Source organism: Cimex lectularius, unplaced genomic scaffold, assembly GCF_000648675.2.
Source record: "Cimex lectularius strain Harlan isolate CLEC.00 unplaced genomic scaffold, Clec_2.1 scaffold22, whole genome shotgun sequence".
Lineage (NCBI taxonomy): Eukaryota > Metazoa > Arthropoda > Insecta > Hemiptera > Cimicidae > Cimex > Cimex lectularius.
Window position 1 is genome coordinate 1,511,926 of NW_019392657.1, and position 6,189 is coordinate 1,518,114.

Sequence of the window (6,189 nt, forward strand, 5' to 3'; positions counted from 1 at the left end):
GTTGACTATTGCTCTGAGATTTTGGATTGAAGGGATTGGATTCGATTGAGGTAGGAACGCTTAGCAGTCCCATAAATTTCAAGTCGTATGTCCAAATGGGGGCCTGGAGGGCAATGTAAAATTTTCTTTTGTTTGTTAGTGAGAGTTTTGATCGTCTGTCGAGTTTAAGCATGAATAATCGTATGTTACAGTCTGTGCGCTTAAGTCGTGTATGAGAGTTCCACGTCAGACATTTGTCCAGGTAGAGTCCGAGGTATCGTACATAGTTCGCAATTGGGATGGGAACGTTGTTGAGGTATACTGGTGGGAGTGTTTTCTTGTTTAGCGTAAATGTTATGTTTGTTGATTTGGTTTCGTTGATCTTGATTCTCCACCGCCGGAGCCAGCATTCTAGGATGTTTAGGTGATTTTGAAGATTACGGGAAGCTGTGACAGGATCTTTATCAGGAGGAAGGATTGAGGTATCATCGGCACAGGTGAAGGTGTGTTAGGTTGCGTAGGTAGGTCGGAGGTATAAATTGAATAAAGGAAAGGAGTGAGCACGCTGCCCTGTGGGACACCTGCTGGAATAGGATGGATAGGAGACAATGAATTTTTGTGGGGTACTTGGAAGTAACGATCGTTAAGATAGGATTTTAGGATAAGGTAATAGGTTGCTGGTAGGATGTTCTTGAGCTTCCACAGCAGCCCAAAGTGCTTTACTCGGTCATAGGCTTGGTGTGGCAAGAACACACCCGGGCAATACTGTTTTAGCTCAAGGTCTGTGGAAATAATGTCGATTATGCGATGTGCTTATTGTACAGTTGAGTGGCAACTCCGAAAGCCGAATTGGTGATGGGGAATTGTGTTTTTTGGAATTTCCTTGGACAAGCGGATCAATAGGAGTTTTTCCAGTATTTTGCCAATAATGGGGTCGGTAGGAGATAGGAAGGTGATTTGGTTTCTTAGGTTTTGGGAGCATCCTGATGGAAGAAAATTTCCAACAGGTGGGGAAATGGGTTGTACGTAGGACAGCGTTGAATAGGTAGGTAGTGAAGATAATGGCTTTTTTTAGGTAGTTGGGATAGGATGATGGGCGTGATTGGGCATTTCTTTTTGGAAAGGTTTAGGGTGGCCTGCTTGACTCCATTAGGAGAGAAAGGTTTTGGATGGAGGAAGAGAGGCAATGGTTCGTCAAGTTCGTTAAGGATTTTTTCAGAATGGTGGAGGTCTTGGATGTCTGGGTGTGGATTGAATACAGCAGAGGTGTTGGGCTAGGAGTTGGGCTTTGTCCTCTTCGGATTTGGCCCAAGTTCCATCTGCCCGTTGGAGAGGAAGAGATGTGTTTTTACATTTGAGGATTTTTCTTGTAGCAGTCCATAGTGAATTGTCGTCAGTAGTTAACTGTGTCACTTTTTCCAGATAAATACCCAAACCGATACTATAAAGGTCGACATAGAACTAAGATATGTCACTTTTCGTGAATGTAGACAGTGCGTTTCTGCCAATTCAAAATGGCAAATGGTGCTGCCTAGCTGCTGATCCCACCTACAGTTGTGTCATTTTTCCTGTAACATCACTCACTCGAATACTTTAAAAAAAACAAAAAATAATACGGTTTTTATAATTTTTGGACTTGTACCACTTTTCTTATGGGTGTGCGATGCGTCTAACATTTTTCGATCTAGTATCACCGAAAATGTTTCATTAAAATGAATGTGTAAAATGTGTCCGGACCCACACACTACACGTAAATCTTAACATTATTTATACAAAAACATAGTTATCAGGCTTGATAGATTACCAAAGTCAGCAAGAAGCAACATTTGGCTATGTGTACTAAGCCCACTGACCTATACCTACCGCATCCTTTTCGTAGGGCACACAGATTTTACAAAAATGTTTTTGAACGATTCCAGGGTACGGCTTCCTGTGAGCGAAAGAACCCTGAAGAGATGGTTGTCTCTCGATTAACTTCTTATAAGATAGGTTGGTGGATTCTGCAAGATGGACTGTGAGACAAATTTAAGCGTTTTTGTATATTGAATGGTTGGTCCAGCTAGTTGTTGTTTTGTTAATCGTGTCCTTTTAATATGCTTTTAACATTACCAGAGACAATTGAACAAATTATTTTCAATGCTTATGGGACTGCTGATCCCCACATTCTTAAGAACTTTTCTTTTTTAAGAAGAAGGGCATGTAGCTATATTTTCGACTATCACCAAAAAAGTTTCAGTACAAATCTGATTTCACATCCGTGGTTTGACCTTGTTACTTAAATCCAAATAAAAATAATTATGCGTTTTGCAAGTAGTTTCGTTGATATCGGCGCAACGACTCCGATCCAGTAATCTAAATGCCAAATTTCTAACCGATTTCACGCCCAAAAAAATCTGCCCGTGTTGAATTTCGCACAAAACAAACCTCGACGAATTAATCTCATAATCAGACCCGGTAGGCCAAGATTAGCGCGTGGTTGCTCAGCGCGATTTGCGATAGCGATTTGGATTATCAAAGCGAACCATTGAAATCGACCGAATTGGAATTTATGCGCACCTTCAAATCGCACAATAAAAAAAATTTCGGAAAATTTTGAAAACGTCCAACGTAGTAACAGTAAAAATAATCAAACTGCTAAGACTTGATTCTATCGAAGTTTATAGCTTTCGTTTAAACTGTCGGCAAAACTTTTTAGACTTTGTGTAGTTTTTGATACGGATCTTTTCAGCAAGTTAGTTTTTTAGCGGAATGCTTTGTGATTATAAATCCTCTTAGCTCTTATCAATGACTTGATATGTTAGAAACCGACTATCATCAATATGTTTAATGTAATCTCGACATTAATAACCTCAAATAGTTTATAAATTTTTATGCGCAAATCGTCGGTGACCACATGTTTTATCTAACTTGATAACTTCATCGGGTCCGTGTACTCTCGCTGGTTCCCTGCTCTCTCTGGGCGTTTCTGCTTTACGGCGGAACTATTCAAGTGATCCAGTCTCGACCTGTTCAAAATTAATTTGACATTACGATTTACAAAACATTAACTAGATAACGAAATAATTATTAATTTTATAAGCTCAGAATTTTTTTAAACTAATATGTTTTTTAAGTTTAAAGCTTGGAATTAAAGTAAGAAAATCGTCAATAAAAAATTATTCTAGGCAGGCTTATTCTCTCTCTCTCTCTCTCTCTCTCTCTCTCTCTCTCTCTCTCTCTCTCTTTTCTCTCTCTCTTTCTTTTTTTTCTCTCTCTCTCCCACTCTCTCTATTTCTCTCCCACTCTTTCTATGTTTCTCCCACTCTCTCTCTCTCTTTCTCTCTCTCTCTTTCTCTCTCTCTCTTTCTCTCTCTCTTTTTTCTCTCTCTTTCTTTTTCTCTCTCTCTCCCACTCTCTCTATTTCTCTCCCACTNGGCATTATCCTGGTTGCTTTCTTTTGTACTTTTTCCAAGTCGCTAATGAAATTGCACATAATTATATCACGGACAATATCTTTTGGAACAAAGCCCGCATATTTTCCCGGAATGTAGAGAAATATAGATGTGCCCCACTTAATTGAAGGGTGGCAAACATTGGCTCCATATAGAGAGCGTGCAGGGATGCTACCCACGATAGCGATTATATTTGGGTCCTCTAGGATCGGTATTCCACCACAATAGAGAAAGTTTGCGGTAACATAATTGAAGGACGTCATTATTTGGCACCAAAGCGGGAGTGTGTAGGGTTGCCACGCCATATGAAAATTATGATTGATCAAGGCGGCGAGCCTTTTTCATTATTTGTAGGGAAAAGGGTGTTTTATTGTTTAGTAGATATCTCGTTTTGTGTTCCCTTAATGAATTTATTTATTAGCGTGAATGTGTACTGAGATAGAGCATATGATACTAGAGTATATAATACATTAGTTGTACAAGATGATGAAGAAATATTGATTCCATTCTCCTTAAGTAAATCCTATGTAAATGGGAAACGGAGCAAAAGCCTTGATCTCGGTATATCTGTATGCATATGCATATTTGTGAGGAGTTGAGTTTATATAAATCGATATAAGTTTATATAATCGATAGCTCCATATTTTTTATGTCAAGTTTATATTGTACGCAAAGTACGTGTTTAGTCATCAAAGACATCAATCCCTCGCCGACGACACAGCCGTTCTTTCGTCCAATCCCGATCCTGAAAAAGCTTCGGAGTAGCTCCAATCATCGTACAACGGATAGCAGAATGGAGCAAAATATGGAGAATAAAAATGAATGAAAACAAGTGAACCCATATTACATTGACCCTCCGAAGCAAAACTCCTCATACAATACACCTCAACATCATCCCTATCCCCAAAGCTGACTGCGTACGAACCTCGGGCTCTATCTTGACTCACGACTGATGTGGAAACCACACATCCAAATAAAAAGACAGGCTGAATAGACGATTCGGACTACTCGGACGCAAATCTAATTTGTCAACAAAAAACAAACTAACACTGTACAGAACACTACTGACATCGATTTGGGCATAGGAACTAGAACTGTGGGGCACCGCTAAACCTACCAACAACCAACGAATTCAATCCTTCCAATCCAAAGTCCTTAGAATTATAGTTAATGCTCTTTACTATGTCTCTAACGCCATCCTCCAAAATGACCTCAAAATACCCTTTGTATATAAATTAATCCCGTCCAAATTCACCCAATTCCACGACAAACCCTCCACTCACCCCAACCTACTCCATGTCCAACATAATCCATTCCTACAATCCTGTCCGCAGATTAAATTGGAGATGGCCCGGGATCTCCTCATCAAGGACTAACCTTGCACAAAACTGAGAGACCAACAATGGTTGGCAACTCCCCTCAAGACGTACAGTGTGTAATGGAAATATGTAAAAATCCTCAAATTACGAGATGTATATTTTATTTAAACAGGTAGTAATAAAAAAAGACATCAAAACGGAAGTTTTAACCCAGAGATTTGATTTCAACTCATTGATTTTTGTGTACAAGATTTTATTTACTTTGGCAGCAAAATTGACTCTTTAATGGACTATCACTGTTATTAGGCTGGAATAACATAGTTTAAAGAACACGCAAGAAAGTTGATTTTGAAACCATTAAACCACATCGACGTTTGCGTTTTTAATCTTACTAACCTTGGAGGATTATGTAAATTACAAAGTGCTAGTGTTTGTCTTGTAATTGGCTTTGATTTTATTTCGTAATCCGGCTCGAAGAAATATTATAAAGGGAAAGGACGGCGGAAAATGCCGAGTTCAACTCGTCTCGTTAGAGTCGGTATTTGGTTTCACAAGAGTCACCCGGATTGGCTCATCTTAATTGATTGCAGTTTCTTCTTCGTCTTTTGCTATTCTCCGTTCGTAGATTCGTGCGATTTCAAGGGGGGAAAATCGTGCGGACCGCCCGGGACATCCGAGTCTGTTACCCAACAAGAGGCGGAGAAAGTGCAAACACTCGGGAAATCATGCTCGTCGTATCCATAAAACGGACCGGGCCGTCCCTCGTCCGCGTTCCCACACTCGCGGAGTCCTTCTTCATACATAGAACTAGATTTCGACTATTACAGACAGAAAAAAACTAGCCTCTTATCGACGATTTTCCCGGGCCTTTCTAAGAGGGTCACCGTTAAGGAGGTAACCGAAAGCTGAAATTGTTATTCAGATTATTGGATATTGGCAAAAATAGAAAGGGAAGTAGTGAAAGTCAATCAGCATAAATATCAAGGTCCTCCAGCCAGCGATAAACCTTTCCTAAGAAACTAATAGTATTTTTCAAAAAACCAATTCATCTCTTTCCACGGTATTGATCCTTGACCCGGCGAAGAAACAAAAGATATTGCTGGGCAGAATATAAATCAACGTCAATTTTCCATACTGTTATCTAACGCTCCAAATATTGTAAAAAGTCACATGAAATTTGTCAACTCATTGAGGTTTATTTTAATAATTGATAAAAACCAAAAACATTTCCTATAGAGTTCTGCGTGAATGAACCTGTAGGTTGGTCGTTTCCGATCATTCTAGTCTGCCTATCGTATCCACCTTTCGTCCTCATCAGAGGTGGATCTGACTAAAACATCGAGGATAGACAGAAAAAATATCAGAAATTACCAGGCTACACAAATCGATATTAATTAATTTGTTTTTCTTTACGGATTACAATGCCAATCACAATATACATTTGTACGTTTGCGTTGCAA